Here is a 26,747-nt window from a genome sequence, read left to right as displayed (position 1 = left end):
TTCTGTTGAAAGTATGTGTGTGTGTTAAGAAAGATAAAAAAATGTTTCAGTTTTTTTTCAGGGTTTGTGCTTGGATAAGTTTGTGACTGAAAAGTTTCAGGTGTTTTGGGTTTTTTTGCATACATACATTTTTAATGAGGTTTTACATCCCCTGAAGGGAAGAGATAGATTAAAAGGGGTTTGAAATTCAGGGAACAAAAAGAAAAGAAAAATCTTTACTGTTGCCTAACAACAGTGATCCAGAGACAGAAAAAATACAGGAGAGGATAGAGAGACTTGTGTGCCTGTATCAGAGAGAGAACACGGTAAGAAGTCTCACAACACCAGGTGATGTCTGTGTCGATATGCGCGATCTTCTTGGAGATCCTCTCCACTTGGAGCTGGCAGTTTGCGGTGTCGATGGTAGTCATGATGTGGAGATGCCGGCGTTGGACTGGGGTGAACACGGTAAGAAGTCTCACAACATCAGTACACCAGGTTGTGGTAAGACAGGGTTTAAGCTCTTTAAGAAGTAAAACTACAAGACTATTAGGACAGTATAATCAGTTTAAAAATTCAGTAAAGTGATCAGTTTAGTAGAGATGCTACTGGAAGAGGGAACAAATTTGCTTGCTCTGCAATTGAAGAAACATTGAGTTTAGAGTGCATTTTTTGAGTATTATGCTCACATCTATGCCATTGCTGAGCAAGCCAGAGTACCCCCCCCCCCCCCCCCCCACCACCCACAAGCAAAGTGAAAATGAGGAGAAAGAACTGCTGACCGCATAGTAACATTTATAGAATGTTAAAAATGAAACAATTATATTTTAAAAAAACTTAACCACACAAGATAAAGATTAAACCGTTAAAACAGTCTTATAGAACAACCCCCCAAAAAACATACTTGGTCAAAAGTACACAATTAAACTATCTTTTAGTCAATTACCCCTATAGATTCTTAACCATAAAAATCCACTAAATATTAACCAAGTCAAGGAATTAATAAAGGCTCATCTCATGACTTCTCAGATCCTTCCACTCTGATGTGGAATTCCAAAAGGACGTTTAGAATCAATCGGTTTCCTTAAACACAGACTCTTCTAACGTAATACTAGGTGCATGCCTCAAATTCCAAACTTTACATATTCTCAGCATCCCCCACAAAGGAACTGGTCTTCAGGTCTTTCCTTCACACCAACTCACCTCAGTTAAACATCCCTTTTCTTAAATATCTTATTCCCATTTCATCTCAAGTTCCATTGTCCTTAAACACATCTTTCACCTCAATTTCTCCAAATATAAGAATATATGCTTTGATTTTTCTCTACATTTGGGTCAATAAGATTTATCAAGCGGATCCTGCATGCTTTTTTAAAAGTCTTATCAACTTGCTCTGCCATCTCCAAAGAATTATGTGGAAACCCTTAGGTTTCACTGTTTATACACCACTAAAAATCGTACCATTTACTTTATATTGCTGCATTTCATTTTTCTTTCCACCAAATGCTTTTCAGCAATATGTTTTATCTGGTATGTCTGCCCATTTCACTAGTCTATTTATACACCACACCATTTTCTACATTTTCAAACTTTGGGACATCTTAAAAACCTTGAAATTATGCCACTTTCTTGAAGTCTAGGTCATCAAAACATATCAAAAAGAGCATTGATCTAAATACCATCCTCTGTGGAACACCAACGTATACTTTCCTCCAAAGTGACATGCAAAAATATACCACTTTCAATCTCTTAGCCAACTGCCTACCACACTGCAACTTCTCTTAATCCCATGAACCTCATTGTATAATGAGTTTATTCAAGAAAATATGGGAACAGAAAGGCCAATTCAACCTTTTTAAACTATCAGCTTCTCATTGATGTAAGAAAGATACATTAAATACCTTACAAAAGCAAAATACTGCAGATGTTGGAAATCTGAAATAAAAGATGCTAAAAATACACAGCAGACCTAACGACATTCGTGGAGAGGCGCACAGAAAATACCTCCTCATTGACTTCAGCAGTTTCATTTAATAAAGTATATTGAAAGATGTCAAAGACTTCTAATTAACCTAAGAAATTCACAGTACCAATTGACATATAACTGATTTCAAGGATGCAAAGGAAACATCCCTTATAGCATTAAAAGGCACCAATAAATGTTACGTTGTCAAATAGTATATCTCTGACACATCATGAGAAACAATGCAAGGGATTGTATGGTATATTATAAACAAAGGAATTAAAGAGTTACATTGCTGTATATGTAACAGTGATACTGAGTGTGGTGAACCATTGTTGGTTACCACCAGGAGTGCTGAGCCATGGTTTGGCCAGCATTATGAGTCTGTAGATATGTTACTGTTGGGGTTAGGGTTGGGCTGTTCTACCTGTTAATATAGTCCTATGGTACACTCCAGTTGGCTCTGCCTTCCGGGAGAGGTATAAAGGTCACTGCTCTGCCTGGTGACCCTTTAGTCCGGGATTGTATATTGTATATAGTAGCTCCGTTATTGTTGGCAATAAAAGCCTTTATTTCCCAGGTACATCCAGCCTCCCGTGTGATTTATCGCGCATCAATTTTATTGCCAACAAAATTTTTTTTTGACAAAAACGGAAGAAACCATGGAGCAAATGCTGAAACCCGAGCAGCTTACATTGGATCCACGTGCGGCAGGAGCGTCGAACACTTTCGACCATTGGTTGAAGTGTTTCCAAGATTACCTCGATGCCTCCACAGCGGTTCAAAACGACGCCAACAGACTGCGGGTCCTCCACGCGAGGGTAAGCGACGCTGTATACTTAGCGATCCGTGAGGCCCAAGACTACAAAGGGGCCATCGAGCTTCTCAAAAAGCGATACAACAAACCGCCGAATGAGATCCATGCTCGACACCTTCTAGCCACTCGACGGCGGCAGCCCGGCGAAACGACGGAACAGTACCTGTGTGAACTTCAGCAGCTAGCCAGAGCCTGCAACTGCAAGCCAGTGTCGGCAGCCCAGTATATGGGCGACCTAGTTCGAGATGCGTTCGTGGCAGGAATCGGCTCGTCGTACATTCGCCTTCGGCTGCTAGAGCAAGGTAACCTCGACCTCACTAAAACCGTAGAATTAGCTGACGCTCTAGAAACGGCCTCCAAAAGTCTGGAGATGTACCCTGACGACCGCGTGGGGACATTGTGGCAGGTGCAGCCGCAGACTCCACTTTATTCAGCGGTTTCGAAAAACTGCGCGATTGCGTTTCCAGCCTCGGACCTGACGACGGCAGCAGCTCCAGGAGGCCCGCGGTGTTACTTCTGTGGGGGGGTGAAACACCCTCGGCAGCAATGTCCAGCTAAAGCGGTATTGTGCTCTGCCTGTGGCAAGAAGGGGCATTATTCCAAAGTATGCCGGACCAAACCACCCTCCAAACATAGCAGTGTGGCGTGTGATTCCCCGGAGCCGGTCTCCCTGTCTTCAGCGGCTGCGAGGTCTTCCACCACGTGCGATTCCAGAGCGTCACCATTCCTAACGACGGAGTCGCAAGACACGTGCGACCTGCAGGGGCTGCAGTTTTTGGCGCCATCGACCACGTGCGACCCATGGGGGCAGCCATTTTGGTCGGCACCGACCGCAAATGACCAGCAGGGGCCGTCATCAACCAGCTTAGCTGCCTGCAGTTGCACCCACGATCCAACGGTGGCGTCAATCATCCTGGACCAGGCCAAGCCTTACAGACTCGACAAGTCCATGATGGACATGCAGGTAAACGGATGCCAGATTTATTGTTTGTTTGACAGCGGGAGCACTGAGAGCTTCATTCACCCTGACACCGTGAAGCGGTACGGTCTCCAGATTCGGACTGTCAAGCAGACAATTTCGATGGCGTCAAGGTCCCGGTCTGTCACCGTGCTAGGGAGCTGCGTGGTCAACCTGACAGTGCAGGGCATGGTTTACGAGAACTTCAGGCTCCTTGTGTTACTGCACCTTTGCGCGCCGATACTCCTAGGACTAGATTTTATGGTCCACCTGAAGAGTGTAACCTGCAGTACGATGGGCCACTCCCTCTGCTTTCAGTGGGAGCACTGCAGCCTCTAAATTGCCCAAAGCGCTCCACATGTAGTCTCCCGACGCTCAGGATTACCCCACCCTCCCTATTCCAGAATCTCGTGCCAGGCTGCAAGCCCATCACAACTAAGATCAGGCGTTACAGCGCTGAGGATCGGATCTTCATTCGATCTGAAGTTCAGCGGCTCCTCAAGGAAGGGATCATCCAACCTAGCGCTAGTCCATGGAGAGCGCAAGTTGTGGTGGTTAAGAATGGGAACAAACCCCGGATGGTCATAGACTATAGTCAGACCATTAACAGATACACGCAGCTGGATGCGTATCCCCTCCCGCGCATATCTGACATGGTCAATCAGATTGCACAGTACCGGGTGTTCTCCACCATTGACTTGAAGTCTGCTTACCACCAGCTCCCCATTCGCCCAGAGGACCGAAAATACACGGCCTTTGAGGCGGATGGTCGTCTGTACCACTTTTTAAGGGTTCCCTTTGGTGTCACGAATGGGGTCTCTGTCTTCCAGCGTGCTATGGACCGAATGGTGGACCAGAACAGGCTGCAGGCTACCTTCCCGTACCTGGATAACGTCACCATCTGCGGCCAAGACCAGCAGGACCACGATGCCAACCTTCTTAGATTCTTACGCACTGCATCTCGCCTGAATCTGACCTACAACAGGGAGAAGTGTGTATTTCGCAAGCGCCGCCTAGCTATCCTCAGATACGTGGTGGAAAACGGGGTCCTTGGCCCTGATCCAGACCGTATGCGTCCCCTCCTCGAACTCCCCACTAGCATCAAAGCACTGAGAAGATGCTTAGGCTTCTTCTCATACTATGCACAGTGGGTTCCCAATTACGCGGACAAAGCCCGTCCGCTCATCAAGTCTACCTCCTTTCCCCTAACAACAGAGGCTCGCTTAGCCTTTGCAGGAATAAAAGCCGACATCGCGAAAGCCACGATGCACGCTATTGATGAGTCCATCCCCTTCCAGGTGGAGAGTGATGCATCGGATTTCGCCCTGGCCGCCACACTTAACCAGGCGGGCAGGCCCGTCGCCTTTTTCTCTCGCACCCTCCAAGGCCCTGAAATTCAGCATTCTGCGGTGGAAAAAGAGGCCCAGGCCATTGTGGAGGCCATTCGGCATTGGCGCCATTACTTGGCGGGAAAACGGTTCACTCTGCTCACGGACCAGCGGTCCGTGGCGTTCATGTTCAACAACACATTACGGGGTAAGATCAAGAATGATAAAATCTTGAGGTGGAGAATCGAACTCTCCACCTACAATTATGATATCATGTACCGTCCAGGGAAGCTCAACGGGCCCTCGGACGCCCTGTCGCGTGGAACATGTGCTAGTGTGCAGGAGAATCGATTACAGGCTCTCCACAATGACCTCTGCCATCCGGGGGTCACTCGGCTCTTCCATTTTATAAAGGCCCGGAATCTACCCTACTCGGTGGAGGATGTCAGGTCCATAACCAGAAGCTGCCAGGTATGCGCGGAATGCAAACCGCACTTCTACTGACCTGACAGGGCACACCTCATAAAGGCCACTCGTCCTTTCGAAAGACTGAGTGTGGACTTTAAGGGCCCCCTTCCCTCGACAGATCGGAACGTGTACTTCCTCAATGTGATTGACGAGTACTCACGATTCCCTTTTGTCATTCCCTGTTCTGATATGACCGCTGCCACGGTTATCAAAGCATTACGGGATCTTTTCACCCTGTTCGGTTACCCCTGTTATATCCACAGCGATAGGGGCTCGTCGTTCATGAGCGACGACTTGAGGCAATACCTGCTCTCACATGGGATTGCCTCTAGTAGAACCACGAGCTACAATCCTAGGGGTAACGGACAGGTTGAACGAGAGAATGCTACAGTCTGGAAGGCTGTCTTACTGGCGTTGAGGTCTAAAGGTCTTCCAGTCTCCCGTTGGCAAGAGGTACTCCCTGATGCGCTCCATTCCATCCGCTCACTCCTGTGTATGGCAACCAACGCTACTCCTCATGAGAGAATGTTTCCATTCCCTCGGAAGTCTTCCTCTGGGACTTCATTACCGTCTTGGTTGACGTACTCAGGACCTGTCCTCCTGCGGCGGCATGTTAGGACCCGCAAGTCCGACTCTTTGGTTGAACAGGTCCATCTCCTCCACGCCAACCCTCAATATGCCTACGTGGCATATCCTGACGGGCGAGAGGACACGGTCTCGATTCGAGATCTGGCACCTGCAGGGGGCTTGGAAACCCCAGTCGCTCCCACACCCCCAGTTAGGGACCCCCCGACCATTATCTCTTCTCCTGACACGGTGCGGGCAGTATCGGGACCACCACTTAACCCTCTTACTCCCGTGTACAGCTTGCCTGAGTCCAGGAGATTGTCGCCTCCTCGAGGCGTACTCGAGTCCAGCGGATTGTCACCACCTCGTGGTCTACCGGCCCGTGAGGAACTGGAGGAGCTACTGGACACCGCCTTGGAGAGAAGGTCACCGCGATTGCCTGAACCGGTGTCATCGCCAGTGTTGAGGAGGTCACAGAGACGGTGCGGTCCCCAAAACGATTGAACTTATAGACAGATGAACAGTTGTTCTGTTTTTTTTTGTGCCCCGCTGGCCTTTGTTTTTAAAGGAGGGGTGAATGTGGTGAACCATTGTTGGTTACCACCAGGAGTGCTGAGCCATGGGTTTGGCCAGCACTATGAGTCTGTAGATATGTTACTGTTGGGGTTAGGGTTGGGCTGTTCTACCTGTTAATATAGTCCTATGGTACACTCCAGTTGGCTACGCCTTCCGGGAGAGGTATAAAGGTCACTGCTCTGCCTGGTGACCCTTTAGTCTGGGATTGTATATTGTATATAGTAGCTCCGTTATTGTTGGCAATAAAAGCCTTGATTTCCCGGGTACATCCAGCCTCCCGTGTGATTTATCGCGCATCACTGAGATAAAGCTAAATTGTGTCAGATTTTATTCAATTTTTTGAACAACCAAAAATTGAAAACTGACCATAAAGCTGTAAGATATCGAAGTCAAGGCAAAAAATTTTAGTAGATAGTGATTGGATCCTAATGTGCAATTAAATTATGATAAGCTCAATGCAAAGGATGAGATGCAGAGTATAGCTTCATCATGCATTTGCAACAGATGGCTGCTTAACTAGAAAACAATTCTTTCCTTTTTTGTTCTAAAGCATTAATTTCACAACGGCAGATAATCTGGATCGTAACCAGCTGCCATAGGATTGGTTTTCCTAATCCTCCTTTGGTAATACATAATAGCAACAAAGTATTCATTTTCCAGTTAAAATTTCAAGCACAACACAAAAGACAACTGCATATAGGCCAGCATGGCAGAAAATACATTTTAGGAATTGTAGGTGTTTTCTGACAATGTGCACTTAGAAATTAAGCTAAAATCACAGATCAAGCATGCCAGTCCTCATATCTACATTAAAGACATTGCCAAATGACAATATACAGCTAGCTTACAATCCCTTTTTACACTGAAGTTTAAAAATGTGGATTTAAGTCTTAAACCCAGAATTCAGAAGAATCCAAACGCTATGAGGTGATGCATGGTGCGGCTCCAGTTGTAGATGCCAGGACAAAGGAGCTTCAGACTGGTCTGTGGATCACTCATTACATCCCAAATCCAGCCAGCGTGAGTTCCCTGCAAGATTTCTTAAATTCCACCTGAAGAAAGATCACCATGGAAATGCTACGACATCCAACATACTCTTTCCAGACTAACCTACATGTTTGCGATCTCTGGAAGGAAAAAGGTTGCAGGTTTTTGACATGAACAAGTCCACATGCATGGCCCCATCAAAGCCACACACACACAGACACCTTGGATTTGGAAGAAGGTCGCACATGACTGGATTGTGTTCTCACTGGAGCGACGGAGGTTGAGGGGAGACCAGATAGAAGTCTACAAGATTATGAGAGGCATGGACAGAGTGGATAGTCAGAAGCTTTTTCCCAGGGTGGAAAAGTCAATTATTAGGGGGCATAGGTTTAAGGTACGAGGCGCAAGTTTTAAAAGAGATGTACGAGGCAGATGTTTTACACAGAGTGGTGGATGCCTGGAACTCATTGCCGCGGGAGATAGTGGAAGTGGATACGGTAGTGACTTTTAAGGGGCGTCTTGACAAGTACATGAATGAGATGGGAATAGAGGGATATGGTCCCCAGAAGCGCAGGGGGTTTTAGTTAAGTCAGGCAGCATGGTCGGTGCAGGCTTGGAGGGCCTGTGCTGTAATTTTCTTTGTTCTTTGACTGAGACAACAATTTCCAAGGGACTGAGTAAAATCTACTGGCTTACCAATGAGGTTTCAATCCCCCAACCTAACAAAGGTTGACATATATAGATATCACTAGATGTCAAGCAGCTCCAATATGCCACTACTTCCAAGCTTCCACAATAAATGGTGCATCTATAACCCCTCACGTTTCAACAAAGTATCAAGCCTCTTTAAAGGCCTCATCTGGCCACAAAAGTGCAAACTACATAACCATTTAACACATGGAAATAAAGTGATAAAAACTATATAGTCACACAAAAATACGGGGGGGGGGGGGGGGCGCAATCTTACCAAAACAATTCTAAGTGCTAAACAAGTGTGAGAGAGTTTCGAACCCATTTTTTCAGTGAGAGAAAAAATGAAATCTTATGACACTTGGAAAGAAAAGAGACAAAATGTGATTTTCACCAGTAGGAGGTGTGACGAGGTCTATTCAGGCCGGAAAGCCGGCTGCTGACTGCTAGAGGACACTATCACTCATGCGCCTAACCTCCCAGTGCACTACGTACAAGAGTGCATTGGGAGATCATAACTTCCCCCCACAATCCCGGACATTGCCTCCTCCACCAATTGCCCTCCTGATCACAGCTGATCGCCGGCCCGACTTCATCCCACGCCCCCCCACCCCGCCTCCAAAGCCAATCAGTACCCCCCTGTTCATGGACCCCAGCTAATCACCGCCCACGTTCACCTCCCTCCCCCCCTCAATCCTCCGCTCCCATTCACATGTTGGCACTGCCCACCCCTGCCCAAGGGGCCTCAATGGCCTCCGGTCCCACTAGTGAGGCCATCACATTTGGTCCCTGTTGGTGGAGGAGCCTTACGGCCATACATGATTTTCGCTGGTGGGGGCTGTTAAGGCAAGTGAGCCTGCACAATTGCTCACTAATAATATTTAAATTAGAAAATGAATACTAAAATCAGCTTTGCGCAATTATGCTGGCAATTCAGTGCCAGTGGCATCGCGAGAGGTGAGAAACTGGGCTCGAACGCTGTTTTTTGCCTCTCTCACGATCTTACCAGCTCGCCATGCCAGTTGGCCAGCGTAACAAGCCGGTAAGATCATCCCCCAATGTTACAGAATCTTTTGACAACGGTCCATCTTGTGTTATAAAAAGGTATTGCACTTACATTTTCTTCCACTCTGCCTTGGTGTGACCCCAACACTACAGCTGCGATGATGAAAGCCTACTTGTGTGTTATGCCCCTTTGTCTTGGTCGCTGTCCTCAGGTGGTCCAATTTCTAGGGAGCTCCAAACTGCTGAGGGCCTCTTGCATAGGTGCAAGTCCACCCCATCAGACCTCAACTGCAAGAGGCACTGGAATCACTGGCAGAGGCAAGGAAGAACGGCAATTCACCCTTGGAGAACCCAGAGGTAAAGCCCGTAAGGCGAACCTGGTGTTCCTCTTCCCTACTTTGCATGATGGCACCTCCCCAATTCCAGGGGAGGGAACACCTGAATGGGGTCAAGGTGCCTCATTACCCCTCTTACCTAATAAACCGTGTACAAGACCCATGACCAGAATGCAGGTCCAAGTCTCTTTTAAAAAGTACCTGGATCTACACCACAAGTGCTGTAAGCTACAGGCCGGATGCAGGAAGGTGGGATTAGCAAGGGCACCTGGGTGTCCTTGGGCTTCATGATGTGGAGATGCCGGCGTTGGACTGGGGTAAACACAGTAAGAGTTTTAACAACACCAGGTTAAAGTCCAACAGGTTTATTTGGTAGCAAATACCATTTGCTTTCGGAGTGCTGCTCCTTCGTCAGATGGAGTGGAAATCTGCTCTCAAACAGGGCACAGAGACACAAAATCAAGTTACAGAATACTGATTAGAATGCAAATCTCTACAGCCAACCAGGTCTTAAGATACAGACAATGTGAGTGGAGGGAGCATTAAGAACAGGTTAAAGAGATGTGCATTGTCTCCAGACAGGACAGCCAGCAAGTCCAGGAGGCAAGCTGTGGGGGCTACTGATAGTGTGACATAAACCCAATATCCTGGTTTAGGCCGTCCTCATGTGTGCGGAACTTGGCTATCAGTTTCTGCTCTTTAACCTGGTGTTGTTAAAACTCTTACTGTCCTTGGGCTGCCATGGACAAGATAGGCCAAATGGCCTCCTTCTGTGCTGCAACTTTTCTATGGTTCTCGGGTTCTTTGTCCAGCAGCCACAAGTGTTCTGCTGGACCTAGCTTTCCATGGTAGTCACCAACCTCTCCAAGGAAGATGCCATGCACTCACATGCCAGAGCCATGACAGGATTCATGGCTTGGATGGATGCCTCCACCCATCGTGCATAGCCTCTGGCACCTCTGTCAGACATGCCCCTGCCTACGTCTCCAAGTCCAGGTTTCATGTAACCATTCCCAGAGGCCCATATTCAGCACTGGGCTCAGAATGGGCCTAGTCATCAGCATTCTTCTGTCAAGAACCTTGTTGTCATATCTCGATCAGCTGCTGCAACACTTCAGTGTTGTATTCCCTAGATTGTGACTTCAAGCCTAATCATGAATACATTCTACTGCCCCACCCCACCCAAGGTGACTGTCTCTGCGCTGGCGGAGGGTCTAGAGGAATTATGTGATGGTGCATCCTCTCAGTATTCCATGTCATCAACCTCAAGGGGTGGAGTTCTGGCTTGCTGCAGACTCAGCGCGATGTGTCGTCCGACTGCAGGGACCTCAAGTGGTGAATACAAAGAATTATCTGGCAGTTACGCACAATCCCTTTCCAAAATGCTGTGCCATGCAAGTCTCCTGTATGCCCAGTTCTCAACCCCAGGTTGGATACATCCTCACTCTGTTGTGTTGACATTCTGGCCTTGCCATCTATAACTGAGTCTGCCCACTCTCCAGCCATTTTGACCACCTTCTCCTTTCAAAGGTCAATGTGCAGAGGTCAGGGACACTGCCTGGTCTTTGAGCACTCCCTAACATTATGCATTCTTTTGTCCCTGCAGACAGACAAAAGAATTGAATATCATCTCAATGGACAGCAAATTCCGTTAAGAGCTTGCAAGCCTATGACAGCAAACATCACATCCTAGTAAATGTTCCGCACACACTCCCTGCGACTGGTACAACTTTCACAGCATGAACAAATTCAGTCCCCATGTTTCATCTGGTACTGAGGCCTGAAACACACACTCCTTCCTGGTAGACTCTTGCACGTTTATATTTCTTGACATCATCATAAGTGCCACTTGTTAGGAAACCAAAGGTCGTTTTAAAGAGTTTATATTTGTATTGGTAAATGTTAGAAATAAGGTATAATTTTAGGTAGGTTTAATATTGTGCCTGGAAGGGATCTAGAGTTAGATTCATGCTGGAGAAAGGTGTATGTGTGGGGGTTATTTTTGAAGCCTAATCATAAAGACACCAGCAAAGTGAAGACGCCAGCAAAGTCTGATAGTTAAAAGGGCTAACTCTATCAGGTTAAGGATTGTGGGAGTAGCAAAGGATGTACAACTATGGAATAAACATGGGAATTAATTGGATAGTGCCTGTTGCTATGCCTTGAACAGACACTGATTGAACATAGATCCCTGTGTGTTGTGTTCCTGAGATAATTACGACCTCCTGACACAGGCATGACGCTCAGTACTTGTGACCAAATAGACAGTGATTGATTAGTGCCTGTCCTTGGAGTACGCGACTAGAAGCTTGATCAGTGCCAGCAGGATCACTATAAGGAGAGACAAAAACATCGGCATCAGTAAACCAGGATCAATCACTGCAGAAGCAAGACCCTGAGTCTGGGATTCAGACATCAAAACAAAAACCATCAGTAGGGAATCTGATCAGTTTGCCTCGCCACGGGTAGTATCTCCATGTTCAATTCGTGAGTTTGGATATTTTGTAAAGTTCTGATACCTTTGAATACTTGTATGTATAAGGGAGTAGGTCAAAGATTAGTTACTTTGTGTCTAACGATGTAAGTCAGAGGTTAGTACTTTGTGAATAACAAAACTTGATGCCTGATGTAATTTTGTGGTAAAATGGTACAACACAATAAAGGAGATTTGTTGTACAATAGCTTGAGTGTCTTTGTCCATGGTGTCCGTTGACCCAAGTTGGAGGGCAACAGTTTCAATTGCAACTGGGATTCTATTGCGAGAAAGGGAGCTATGGCATTAAAAAAAATCAATAGGCCAGCAGAGGCATGCAGGCATTGCTTAGAAACTAGAGGCCCTTGTAAGGTAAAGCAAAAGTTTTTCTTTGTTCTTAGTTTAGCCAGAACAGTTAGGAGGAAGATCATGGAGGAGTGAGTAGTTCTCAGCTCTGCTCAAAGCAGAAAAGGCTGCACAATAGAGTAAGGTGCAAGAACGCAAGTTCCAGAGGAACTAAAGGACGGTTTGGTCCTGGAAACAGAACAAAATATTGTGCATGAGCATCCCCAGCAAAGCTGAGAAGGAATCGATTGGCGAAAATACGAGAGAAAGATTTCTAAAGTAATCCTAAATGGAATGTCTTACTACCATCTGTGAATAAAGTATTGGCTAGATATATCAGAATTTGTACAACAACAGAAGTCAGTCAAAGCAAAGGAATCTTAGAGTGGTTGGTGCAAAATCCTGGAGCGGATTCACTGTTAAAAGTGAAGCAGAAACTTTGTTAAAAGTGCCATTTGTAAATCCTGGAGTGGATTTCAGAATGCAAACTATCAAGTGAAAGTATTACTTATGATAGAAAGTTCTAAAGTGTGTTTTCGGGAGTAGAGTTTGGCAACTCGCTGACAACAGTGGTATTCTGAGGAGGATTCTTAGAGATAGGATCTATACACATTTAGAACTGAATAGTCTCATTAGCGATAGACAACATGGTTTTGTACGAGGGAGGTCATGCCTCACAAATTTTGTTGAGTTTTTTGAGGAGGTGACAAAAATGAAGGGCCGTGGATGTCGTCTATATGGATTTTAGTAAAGCATTTGACAAGGTCCCTCACGGCAGGCTGGTGCAAAAGGTTAAATCTCACGGGATCAAAGGTGAACTAGCTAGATGGGTACAGAACTGGCTTGGCCATAGAAGACAGAGGGTAGCAGTGGAGGGGTCTTTTTCTGATTGGAGGTCTGTGACTAGTGGTGTTCCGCAGGGCTCTGTACTGGGACCTCTGCTGTTTGTGATATATATGAAAGATTTGGAAGATGATGTAGCTGGTCTGATTAGTAAGTTTGCGGACGACACAAAGATTGCTGGAGTTGTGGGTGGTGATGAACATTGTCAGAGAATACAGCAGGATATAGATAGGCTGGAAAATTGGGTGGGGAAATGGCAGATGGAATTTAATCCAGAAAAATGCGAAGTGATGCATTTTGGTAGATCTAATGCAGGGGGGAGCTATACAATAAATGGCAGAACCATCAGGAGTATAGACACACAGAGGGATCTGGGTGTGCAAATCCACAGATCCTTAAAGGTGGCAGCACAGATGAAAAAGGTGGTGAAGAAGGAATAATGCATGCTTGCCTTTATTGGACGGGGCATAGAGTATAAAAGTTGGCATATGATGTTGCAGTTATATAGAACGTTGGTTAGGCCACATTTGGAATACTGCGTCCAGTTCTGGTCGCCACACTACCAGAAGGACGTGGAGGCTTTGGAGAGAGTGCAGAAAAGGTTTACCAGGATGTTGCCTGGTATGGAGGGTATTAACTATGAGGTGAGATTGAGTCAATCAGGGTTGTTCTCCCTGGAAAGACAGAGGTTGAGGGGCAACCTAATAGAAGTTTATAAAATTATGAAGGGCATAGATAGGGTGAACAGTTGGAAGCTTTTTCCCAGGTCAGAAATGACAAACACAAGGGGTCACAAGTTCAAGGTAAGGGGGTGGGGGGGGCAAGGTTCAATACAGATATGCGAGGGACGTATTTTACAGAGGGTGATGGGGGCCTGGAATGCACTAGCAAGCAAGGTGGTTGAGGCAGACATGCTAGGATCATTTAAGACTTATCTAGATAGCCACATGAACAGACTGGGAATAGAGGGATGCAAACAGATGGTCTAGTTAGGAACACATGATCGGTGCAGGCTTGGAGGGCCGAAGGGCCTGTTCCTGTGCTGTATTGTTCTTTGTTTCTTAAAACAACAGTCACTAACTTGGGTTCACAGAGGAGTGCATACTTGACCACAGTCATCTTGTACACATCAAAGGAACTGTATGTGTTAATGAGACCACTGTAGCTTCAAATATACTGTGTCATCCATGTTAATCTTAAAATCTGTGTGTATTTGTTAAGCTAAGGGGGTGTGTATTTATTGTAATCCATTTTTCCAATTTTTATTCTTGAGAAAACTAATTAGCAATCCTGTGACTCTGTTCCTCCTCATTTGATAAAAAGAGGAAGTTGCAGTCTGAAGGGCAGCGAGCACGACAAGGGCGCCGAGCTCGAGAAAGAGAAAAAGAGAGTAAACGAGAGAAAGAAGGAGGAGAGCGATCCACTAACAGAGTTAAACAGCAAGGGACCTTGCTTCAGTAAATCTGATAGGGATCAGTGCCTTTGCCCACTAAACCTACAATCTTTAGATGCATTTAAGTGGAAGCTGGACAAGCGTTTGAGAGAATGGATTAGATGGTAGATTTAAATGAGAAAAAGAGGAGGCGGCTTGAGTGGAGCAGAGAGACTGGCATAGGCTATTTGGGATGAATGGCCCATCTCTAGGTTGCCTATCAATTGTAACCACTTCAAAAAAATAAGACAACTTCTGTTGGTTTTATGGGCCTTGCTTTTAGGAGTGCTTTAATATTTAGCAGTAAACAAATGATTGGTTAATTATCTTAAAATCTGAGAATGGTTACAACACAGGTGGCCATTCAGCCCACAATATCCACGTCAGATCTCCGCAAGAACTCAGCTAATCCCACTCGCCAATGTTTCTCTGCAATTTGTTTCCATTCATATAATTAGGTTCGGGTTTTCAAAGCAACAATTGAATCTGCCTCTGCCACACTCTGAGGCAGTGCATTCCAAATCCTAAACATTTGCCACTTAAAAATCTTCTCCTCATGTCACGTCTGGTTCTTTTACTATTCATTTTGATCGGGTAATCTCTTGTTCTCAACCCTTCTGCCAATAGGAGCAGTTTCTCCCGGTCAACCATCATTAGAATTCTCATGATTTTGAACATCTTTATCAAATCTCCTCTCAAACCTCTTTTTCCTTCCCAAGCAGAAGTAAATTTATTCATACCACATCAATACGCAAACATTTTAATTGAAGGTTTATTTATCATAGAATCATAGAATCCCTACAGTGCAGAAAGAGGCCATTCGGCCCAGCGAGTCTGCACCGACCACAATCCCACCCAGGCCCTACCCCCATATCCCTACACATTTTACCCACTAATCCCTCTAACCTATGCATCTCAGGACACTAAGGGGCAATTTGCCAATTTATACTGAAATAAAATTTAGAATCAGAGCTTCTGGAAAAACCATTTATTCTTTCCCGTCTTGTATGTTTCCTCAAACTTTACTTTGGCTTCCTGCTTGACTTTGTGTTTCAAAGCAGGATCTATAAAAACATCTTTGTTCACAATGGTCTTATCCAGGGGAATGTCAACCAAGTATCTGGTTACCATCAGGTGATTGTATCTGTATATTTTCACAAAAGATCTGATCTTGGCCCTCTTGGCTACCTTTGTCTTGCCCATTTTGACAGTCACTTTGCGAGGATAACGGTCTACACCAGCAACAAGAGCATGATTTCAGGGTCGGTCAGAGGTCACATACAATGACACCTTTGCGCTCAGCGTAACTTCGGGTCAGCTCCAGAACCATCTTTCCAGGTTTCATAAACTTTCCCATTTCAGCTCTTCTGCTGCTGTTCAATGGCCATTACCCGCTCGAAAGGAAGTTCTGCAGCTCATGCTGAAAATAGTTTCTCCAATTTATCCACATAATTAAAGTCATCATCCCTGGAACCATCTGGTAAATCTTTACTACATCTTTGCTAATGCCATCACATTCTCCCTGAAATGTGGTGTGCAGAATTAAACTGAGGCTGATAAAGGTTCATCATGGCTTCCTTACTTTTGTTACTGCATAGAGGCACGTATTGGCTTACAAAGTACAGAACATAGTTTATTTTGCAGTAAAAACACGTTTCCTCTGCCTTCCCAAATGCATTCCATTTTCTCATGGTCTTTTTGTGGGTCTGGAGGTCCTCGGTTGCAAAACCTACAAGCACCTCTTCAGAGGTCTGGTCCCCATTGAGAGGATTCCCTCCTGCACACTATTTTCACAAGATGCGGGTTTTGGAATTCCAAAGAAAACACATCTCCTTAGAGCGCTTGTGACCACAAAGAGAAGCCTGCTGAGGAGTTGGGAACATTCCACCAGATAAGTGTAAGATGTTTTGACACCTTCAAATGCCATTATTAGACACTATATTGTAATATAGATGTGTTATTAATGCAGTAATTTCTTATCGGGCTCTGCCCTGTAAAGTTAATCATTACATTGACGAGCATTGTATATGTGTTGACATGCATTATAATACATTTTTCATTGGAAAAATGACATTATGCATTCACAAGTATAGGAACATATGTTGGCAAACACTCTTGTGATGTTTGGTTCTGTGACTTATATGTACAGACAGTGCTGACTTTTTAAAAAATTCACTGCTGTTGAACATGAAACAAAATCCAATTACCTGCTCACCTCCTTTGATTGACAGGCAATCTGTTTTGAAATGGAAACATAACATTGTGTTCTTTTATTTTCAGCATTTTGTAGGTGTAATGCATGTTTTGATAGTTGTGGCTATTATGAATGTTTGGCTGAGTTACAAAATCTCAGAATTACCTGAGCTCAGTAGGTGATCAATTAACATAGTTGCTCAGGGAAACAATTGACAGCTTAAAGAGGTTGTAATAACACATTGTGTCTATGATGTCAGGGGAGGCAGTGACACAGTGCATTGTCACTGGACTCTTAATTCAGGGACCAAGAGCAAGATCTGGGGACCGATGTCCAAATCCTGCCACAGAAGATGGTGGAATTTGGGTTCAATAAAAAAACATGGAATTAAAAGTCCAATGATGACCACAAAACCATTCTACGTTGTTGTAAAAACCCATCTGATTCACTAATGTCCTTTAAAGGAGGAAATCTGCCATCCTTACCTGGTCTGACTTACATGCGACTCCAGATCCACAGCAATGTGGTTGACTCTCAAATGCCCTCTGATGTGCTGGACAGTTACGGACAGACAATAAATGCTGACCCAGTCAGCAACACTCACATCCCATAAATGAAATGTTTAAAATATTGTATGTCAGTACATGCTTAGCTGTTTCCATAACTTAATAGCCATTTATCGGATTAAACTTATTTCCTTTTGTAATATTCCCAGTTGATGTAATAACTGGCCAAGGTGATCCCAGATTGGAACCCTGGCTCAAAAATCCGTAACTTTAACTTTTTTTTTGAAAATGTGGAGGAAGTGGGTCACAGGACTACTAATTGGTTTTAACAACAAGAAAAAAAACATTTATTAAACATGAAAGGTAGGATTATGATTATAATACTATACTCCCCCCTTAAAATCTGCGTATATTTGTGAAGTTAAGGTTAACATGGATTACAAAGTATATCTTAAGATGCAATTGTCTCAGTAACACAATGTGTTATATTCAAACACATATGTTGGATGTGGCAAAATACATACTCTGCTCAGAATCCGAGGTAGTGCTTGTGGATTTCTCCTCAGAATCTCTCCAGACAATCTTTATATTGTGAGCCACCTTGTCTCACTGAACTCTGACTGCCACACAAGTGATTTTAAATTCCGCTGTTCAAATCTTCTTTTAAATAGTGCTTTCTCTCAGTTGTTTCATCGAGGGCTATGGGGAAATGACATAGCAAAGGAGCTGAGGCCGGCATAGATCAGCCATGATCATACTGAATGGCGGGACAGGCTTGAAGGGCCTGGTGGCTTACTCCTATTTCTATTTCTTGTGTTCTCGTGTTCTCGTGTTGAAGTGAGTATACATGAAATGAAACATAATTAATAGGGCATAACTAGTCTTCCAGGACAAGGTACTCATCCCATTCGTCGTTTACACAATGTTCTGTCTGTTCATTTTAACAATTAGAAAATCTTGAGCCATGAATCGGGTGCAGACTCAGGCACCTGCAGTTCTAATGTGCAACATCATCATAAAAAATACCAGGAGCATAAAACTGTAACATTTATTCAATAATTACTTATATATCTTTGCTGCCATACTAATTATTCTGCACATATTCTGACTGAACTGCACTGCCACCTGCTGACTTATTTACTCAAGGGACCTGACAACTATCATATTGTTTCCAGTCCCTGCACTTACTTTTAACAATAGGAAAGAGTCCAAGGGACAGTCAGCATTCTTCTAAAATGAAAAAAAAATTAAGATTCAAGTTCAGACAATTCCCAAGTGATCCAATATACATGGAGATGTTAAACTCAACTTTGCATGTGGCTACAACAAGCAAATCACAAATTACGTGGCCGGGTCTCTTCCACCCCTCCCACCCACATAATTCAATTACTTCTTCATGGTCAGACAATTTCTTGCTTTTCCAATAAGTTTTGATGTTAACAATGGAATAGGATTGAATATCACAATTTCAGCAGCTGCCATACACTTGTATATTTTATTTCCTGTGCAATTTCTAGTATTTGATTTTTCCCCGTCTCAAACTGCAAACTTCAATCATTTTACAGAAAGATATTCGTTTTGAATTTACACAAGTGCAGAAAATACAGCATTTGACTCAGTATCAAGAAGAGACTACTGTTCAAGTAACAATGGAACTGAGCATGAGCATGCTCGAGGTCTTTCCCACACTTTATCACTTTGATTCCATCAGCATTTTGCTTTTTGTCTTACTACAAAGACCCATAATTGCACATGATGCAACAGTAATATTGTTATAATAATATTGTAGAAGTGCAGGTTAATGATAAGGACTTTCAACTAGTTAAAGGAGCCAAGGGCTCAGGAGAGGTTAGTAAAGTTTCCAGACCACATAATAGAACAGAGCTTATAGAAGGTGGTCGGAATCTAACCTCAGGCAGAGCAAAAATGGTGACAAGTATGAGAAGGGAGGTGGTCAATGCAGGACTAAGGGTATTGTACCCAAGTGTACGCAGTGTACGGAACAAGGTAAATGAGCTTGTTCCACACATCGAAATTGGCCGGTACGATGTGGCAGGCATCACAGAAACGAGGCTGCAAGGGGATCAGGGTTCGGATCTAAATATCCAAGGGTATGTGCCCTATCGAAAGGACAGGCAAAGGGGGCGGGGTTACATTGTTAGTAAGAAATGAAGTTAAATCGATAGCAAGAAGTGATATAGGATCAGAAGGCATAGAATTTCTGTGGAGTTGAGAAATCGCAAAGTTAAAAAGGCCCTGTTTGGAGTTATGTACAGGCCCCCGAGCAGTGGTCAGGATGTGGGGCAGAAAATAAATCAGGAGATAGAAAAGGCATATAAAAAAGGCAATATTATAATAATCATAGGGGACTTCAATATGCAGGTGGACTGGCAAAATAAGGTAGGTAGGGAGTGGATCGCAAGAAAAGGAATTTGTGGAATGTTTAAGACTTGGCTTTTTGGAGCAGCTTGTGACAGAGCCTACTCGGGAACAGGCAATTCTGGATTTGGTGATGTGTAATGAGGCAGACCTGACTAAGAAACTGAAGGTGAAGGAACCCTTAGGGAGCAGTGACCACAATATGATAAAATTTACCCTGCAGTTTGAGAGGGAGAAGCTAGAATCAGATGCAACGGTATTACAATTAAATAAAGATAACTACAAAGACATGAGGGAGAAGCTGGCCAGAGTTGATTGGAAAGAGAGCCTAGCAGGGAAGACAGTGGAACAGCAATGGCAGGAATTTTTGGGGGTTATTCGGGAGGCTCAACAGAAATTCATCCCAAGGAGGAGGAAACATGCTAAGGGGAGGACGAGGCATCCATGGCTGACAAGGGAAGTTAAGGACAGCATAAAAGCAAAAGAAAAAGTGGCGAGGATTAGTGGGGAGCCAGAGGTTTGGGAAGCCTTTAAATGCGAGCAGAGGACTACTAAAAAAGCAAGAAGGGGGAAGAAGATGGAATATGGGTGTAAGCTAGCTAGTAATATAAAAGCTAGGAAAAGTTTTTTTCAATATATAAAAGGTAAGAGAGGTGCAAAAATAGACATTGGACCACTGGAAAATGAGGCTGGAGAAGTAATAATAAGAAATAAAGAAATGACAGAGGAACTGAATAATTACTTTGCATCGGTCTTCACGGTGGAAGATACCACTGGGATGCCAGAGCTCCAGGAGAATCAGGGGGCGCAGGTGAGTGGAGTGGCCATCACTAAGGAGAAGGTTCTGGGGAAACTGAAAGGTCTGAAGGTGAATAAATCATCTGTACCAGATGGACTATACACCAGGGTTCTAAAAGAGATAGCTGAGGAAATTGGAGGCATTGGTGGTGATCTTTCAGGAATCACTGGAGACTGGAAGGGTCCCAGAAGCCTGGAAAGTAGCTAATGTAACACCATTGTTAAAGAAGGGAGGAAGGCAGCAGACGGGAAAATATAGGCCAGTTAGCCTGACTTCGGTCATTGGCAAGATTTTAGAGTCAATTATTAAAGATGAGATCGCAGAGTACTTGGAAGTGCATGATAAAATAGGACTGAGTCAGCACGGCTTTGTCAAGGGGAGGTCATGCCTGACAAATCTGTTAGAGTTCTTTGAGGTGGTAACAAGGAAGTTAGAACGATCCCTGGAATGAAGAGCTTGTCATATGAGGAACAGTTGAGGACTCTGGGTCCATACTTGCTGAAGTTTAGAGGGATGAGGGGGGATCTTACTGAAAGTTACAGGATACTGCGAGGCCTGGATAGAGTGGAGAGGATGTTTCCACTGGTAGGAAAAACTAGAACCAAAGGGCACAACCTCAGACTAAAGGGATGATCCTTTAAAACAGAGATGAGGTGGTATTTCTTCAGCCAAAGAGTGGTGAATCTGTGGAACTATTTGCTGCAGAAGGCTGTGGAGGCCAGGTCATTGAGTGACTTTAAGATAGAGATAGATAGGTTCTTGATTAATAAGGAGATGAGGGTTATGGGGAAAAGGCAAGAGAATGGGGATGAGAAAAATATCAGCCATGATTGAATGGCGGAGCAGACTCAATGGGCCGAGTGGCCTAATTCTGCTCCTATGTCTTATGGTCTTATAAGTCAGGTCAGAAACTTCAAAGTGTTTTATCAGGTCCGCCTGGATCATCAGTTTTGCACTTTGAATTTGGCTGGGGTGAGCAAGAGATATTTCACTTCAGGTATGATTCAAATGACCCACTAGGGAGTTTTTAATCGAACAAGGTTTATTTAAGAATACAGTTAACATATCTTTGAAATCTTAGAAACCCTACAGTGCAGAAAGAGGCCATTCAGCCCATCGAGTCTGCACCGACCACGATCCCACCCAGGCCCTACCCCCATATCCTACCCACTAATCCCTCTAATCTATGCATCCCAGGACACTAAGGGGCAATTTTAGCATGGCCAATCAACCTAACCCGCACATCTTTGGACTGTGGGAGGAAACCGGAGCACCCGGAGGAAACCCACGCAGACACGGGGAGAATGTGCAAACTCCACACAGACAGTGACCCAAGCCGGGGATCGAACCCAGGACCCTGGAGCTGTGAAGCAGCAGTGCTAACCACTGTGCTACCGTGCCATATGTGGAAAGAAAATTAGAAATACCTTTTACCAATTACAAACAAGGAAAAAAATAATGATATAGTGTCAACCTTAACAGCTAAACACCAATGAAACGAATACCATAAACAAAACCTTTGCCACAGGTTTAACACAGCAAAGACTAATGATCACGTAATACTGGGATTTAGCGCTTTGGTTGAATTCTGCAATTCCCTTGAGGCACAAAGACAAGCTTAGAGTCAGAACAGCTTCACAGAACACCACGGAGAGAGCGCGGCACTAGACAAGCCAACCACCAACAGGGGAATTTCCACTGTAGGAAGGCAAGAAGTCTTGCTTTCAGCTAACCAGCAGAATTTCCAATACCAGGGAGAGAGAGGAAGAAACACTGCTTTTAGGCTGATGTCCACTCTCTTCTAAACCAAAACTGAAAAATGTATCCTTAGATTGGAGGAACCACTTGACTTTGACGTAACAATCAGTCTTCTTCCTCACAATAAATCTTCCTGTTGGGGAGCACTTCAGCGATCAAGGGCATTCGGCCTCTGATATTCGGGTAAGCGTTCTCCAAGGCGGCCTTCACGACACACGACAGCGCAGAGTCGCTGAGCAGAAACTGATAGCCAAGTTCCGCACATACGAGGACGGCCTCAACCGGGATATTGGGTTCATGTCACACTATTTGTAACCCCCACAGTTGCGTGGACCTGCAGAGTTTCACTGGCTGTCTTGTCTGGAGACAATACACATCTTTTTAGCCTGTCTTGATGCTCTCTCCACTCACATTGTTTTGTTTCTTAAAGACTTGATTAGTTGTAAGTATTCGCATTCCAACCATTATTCATGTAAATTGAGTCTGTGTCTTTATATGCTCTGTTTGTGAACAGAATTCCCACTCACCTGAAGAAGGGGCTCCGAAAGCTTGTGTGGCTTTTGCTACCAAATAAACCTGTTGGACTTTAACCTGGTGTTGTTAAACTTCTTACTGTGTTTACATTTTACTGCTAGGTTTCCTGAGCAATTAGTGCAAGTGGGCTGATGACAGCTTAGATGAGTTGGTCTGAAACAAATAATTCAATGGACATTGCACATGTTGTAGTTGATAGTTGTGGAGGTGAAAAGAAAACAAATGATGTTATAGGATCCCAAAGTGGCAAGACTATATCGTACTTCACAAAAGACTGCCTTGATCTGATGCTGCAGTCACTAAGAGCCCGTCACAAAAAGTAAGATTGCCAAGCAGCAGGATTGTGGTGCTATGCTCCTGGAAATAGTGCTGGAAATGTTTAATGACCTAGTCAAGGTAGGAGAAAGGGAGTACAATGGCACATTCAGCTATATCCTGCACAACGCCAAACTCTTCACTCTGCCTTCAAAGGTCTGCTCCCGCACATCACTCCTCACATCAAATTACCTTGCAACTGCACCTATGGCTCTGTCTATACACTTCCTTAAAGCCCCATCTTTCCAACCACCACTGACACTCAATCTCATCATAATGCAATGTCACAGCTCTCCCTCATAGTTAACCTTAGGTTATTTTTTTTCATTATTCATTTGTGGGATATGGGCACCGCTGGCTGGCCAACATTTATTGCCCATCTCTAGTTGCCCTTAAGGTGGTGGTGAGCTGCCTTCTTGAATCGCTGCAGTCCATGTTTTGTAGGTTGACCCACAAAGCCGTTAGGGAGCAAATTCCAAGATTTTGACCCAACGACTGCGAAGGAACAGCGATATATTTCTAAGTCAGGATGGTGAGTGGCTTGGAGGGGAACTTGTAGGTGGCGGTGTTCCCATTTATCTGCTGCCCTTGTCCTTCTAGATGGAAGTGGTCATGGATTTGGAAGGTGCTGTCTAAGGATCTTTGGTGCATCTTGAAGATAGTACACACTGCTGCTACTGAGCATCAGGAGTGGAGGGATTGAATATTTGTAGATGTGGTGTCAATCAAGGGGGCTGCTTTGTCCTGGATGGTGTCAAGCTTCTTGAGTGTTGTTGGAGCTGCACCCATCCAGGCAGCTGGGGAGTATTCCATCACACTCCTGACTTGTGCCTTGTAGATGATGGATAGGCTCTGGGGAGTCAGGTGACTTACTCGTCACAGTATTCCTAGCTTCTGACCTGCTCTTGAAGCCACTGTGTTTGTGTGGTGAATCCAGTTGAGTTTCTGATCAATAGTAACCCCAAGTATGTTGACAGTGGGGGATTCAGTGATGGTTACACCATTGAATGTTAAGGGGCGCTGGTTAGCACGTCTCTTATTGGTGATGGTCATTGCCTGGCATTTGTGTGGTGCGAATGTTATTTGCCACTTGTCAGCCCAAGCCTGGATATTGTCCAGATCTTGCTACATTTGAACATGGACTGCTTCAGTATCTGAGTCGTCGCGGATGGTGCTGAACATTGAGCAACCATCGGCAAACATCCCCACTTCTGACCCTATGACGCAGCTGAAGATTGTTGGGTTTAGCCCACTCCCCTAAGGGACTTCTGCAGAGATGTCATGGAGCTGAGATGACTGACCCTCCACAACCACAATCATCTTCCTTTGTACCAGGGTATGACTCCAACCAGCAGAGAGTTTGTCCCGATACCCATCGATTCCAGTTTCACTGGGGCTCCTTGATGCCACACTCGGTCAAATGCAGCCTTGATGTCAAGGGCTGTCACTCTCACCTCAGGAATTCAGCTCTTTTGTCCATGTTTGAGCCAAGGCTGTAATGAGGTCAGGAGCTGAGTGACCCTGGCGAAACCCAAACTGGGAGTCACTGAGCAGGTTATTGCTGAGCAGGTGCTGCTTGATAGCATTGTTGATAACCCCTTCCATCACTTTACTGATGATAGAGAGTAGACTGATTGGGCGGAAATTGGCCGGGCTGGATTTGTCCTGCTTTTTGTGTACAAGACATACCCGGGCAATTTTCCACATTGTTGGGTAGATGCCAGTGTTGTAACTGTACTGGAAGAGCTTGGCGAGGGGAGAGGCAAGTTCTGAAGCACAAGTCTTCAGTACTATTGCCGGAATGTTATCAGGGCCCATTGCCTTTGCAGTATCCAGTGCCTCCAACTGTTCCTTGATATCACGTGGAGCGAATAGAATTAGCTGGAGACTGGCATCCAAGATGCTGGGGACCATTGGAGGAGGCCGAGATGGATCATCCACTCGGCACGTCTGGCTGAACATTGCTGCGAATACTTCAGCCTTATCTTTTGCACTGATGTGCTGGGCTCCTCCATCATTGAGGATGGGGATATTTGTGGAGCCTCCTCCTCCAGTGAGTTGTTTAATATGTTGTTCATCCATTCAACACACTCCATTATTCTAACGTGATAACTTTAGAGACAGAAGCTGCCAGGCTACAGAATTAAATGTCAGATATCCACATGAACTGCAACAGTGATGCTTTGACTTGAAGTCAGAAGCCAGTGAAATATAATCATTTGCATAATGCTTGCTTCAAACTTTCTTACTGTTACGAAGGGGAGGTTGATCTCCTTTTCGAGAACTAACGTTCAACCACTCAAAGAGAAGTACCTCCTTCATAATCTGTTAAAATGTGTGAAAGAAATAATACAATCTGCTCTTCAGCAACTTTTAGTGGTCAAATCAAAATAACTACCTGAGATTCCCTCTGTCAAGCAACAAGTAACACTTTATTCTTCAAACTAACAGTAAACAGGTTAACTAAACTATTAACAAACCGAATAAAACACTATTCTAATTGAAGGCTGTTTAGCTAGATACAATTCGCACTTGCTAACAAAAAAAATAGAATTTTTAGTCACTCTCAAATTTCAATCGGGTTTGTCATCTTCCAGAACCTTCTGTCTTTTTTGCTGATTTCTTCTGTTTTCTGTTGGTACCTTTACAATTGAGACAAGGCTTTCTTTTAAGACATCAATGTGGCTGTTACACTGGCAGAGAGCAGTTACCATCTGTGTGTCTCTCTCTCTCAAGTGGTGAACTGTGGCAGTTGCCGGCAGGTGGTCTTCTGGCAGTTCTCTGGAGCTGGTTTTATACTCCTGATGACATACCAGAAACCCCCACAATAGGATTGGTTTACCAGTTCTAAAAACATCAAATTCAAATCTGATAGGCTACTGCTATTCAAGTGCCTAGTTTAAACTGATTGGCTAAAATTCAAAAACAACCTGTCATCTTAGCAGCAATTACTGCCTAGCCTAGCAATACAATGTTTCACTCTATGCTCTCTGTGTACTGCACACCTGCATCTCTTTTAACTCTAAGCATAGCAAAAAAACCTTTTCTAAAAAAAAACAGACCATGCAATGCTTTCTGCTCTTAGTATTTTTACAATTGTTTTATAATTTTACCAAAGACTAACTTCACAACATTACCACATCAGTTCGCATTCATGTCTTCAATCTCCCACAAAGTCACCAAGTGTCCCACAAGAAATAGTGCAGGAGAAAGATGAGAATTCCTCAAAGGAGATCACACTCTCTATGGAGATACCTTCACAAAGATCACATGAAACATGCATCTGTTGGAATACTCATGCTTCAGTGAGACTTAGCAATTTGGCTTTTCACCTGGTTGCTCAGACATTACAAGTGAGCAGTGCTGATGATGGAGACAAGAATCTGTTGGAGAGCACTGGATAATCCAAGTTTAATTCAGTTAAATGAAGGTCACCATAACTAGGTCTAATAAAACCCTAGCCTTGACTATTCAACATCTGCTGATGTGCAACAAA

General features: G+C 44.4%; 1 protein-coding gene and 1 pseudogene across 1 annotated transcript in view; both read right to left on the bottom strand.

Annotated features, from left to right (window-relative positions):
- LOC144504500 (echinoderm microtubule-associated protein-like 6) overlaps positions 1-26,747 on the bottom strand; it is a 376,096-nt gene that overhangs the window by 315,962 nt on the left and 33,387 nt on the right. The window lies entirely within an intron of this gene.
- On the bottom strand, positions 15,719-16,123 carry LOC144504819 (large ribosomal subunit protein eL27 pseudogene; annotated as a pseudogene).

This window comes from Mustelus asterias, chromosome 15 (genome assembly GCF_964213995.1).
Source record: "Mustelus asterias chromosome 15, sMusAst1.hap1.1, whole genome shotgun sequence".
NCBI classification, from domain to species: domain Eukaryota; kingdom Metazoa; phylum Chordata; class Chondrichthyes; order Carcharhiniformes; family Triakidae; genus Mustelus; species Mustelus asterias.
This window is presented reverse-complemented; position numbering and strand designations above follow the sequence as displayed.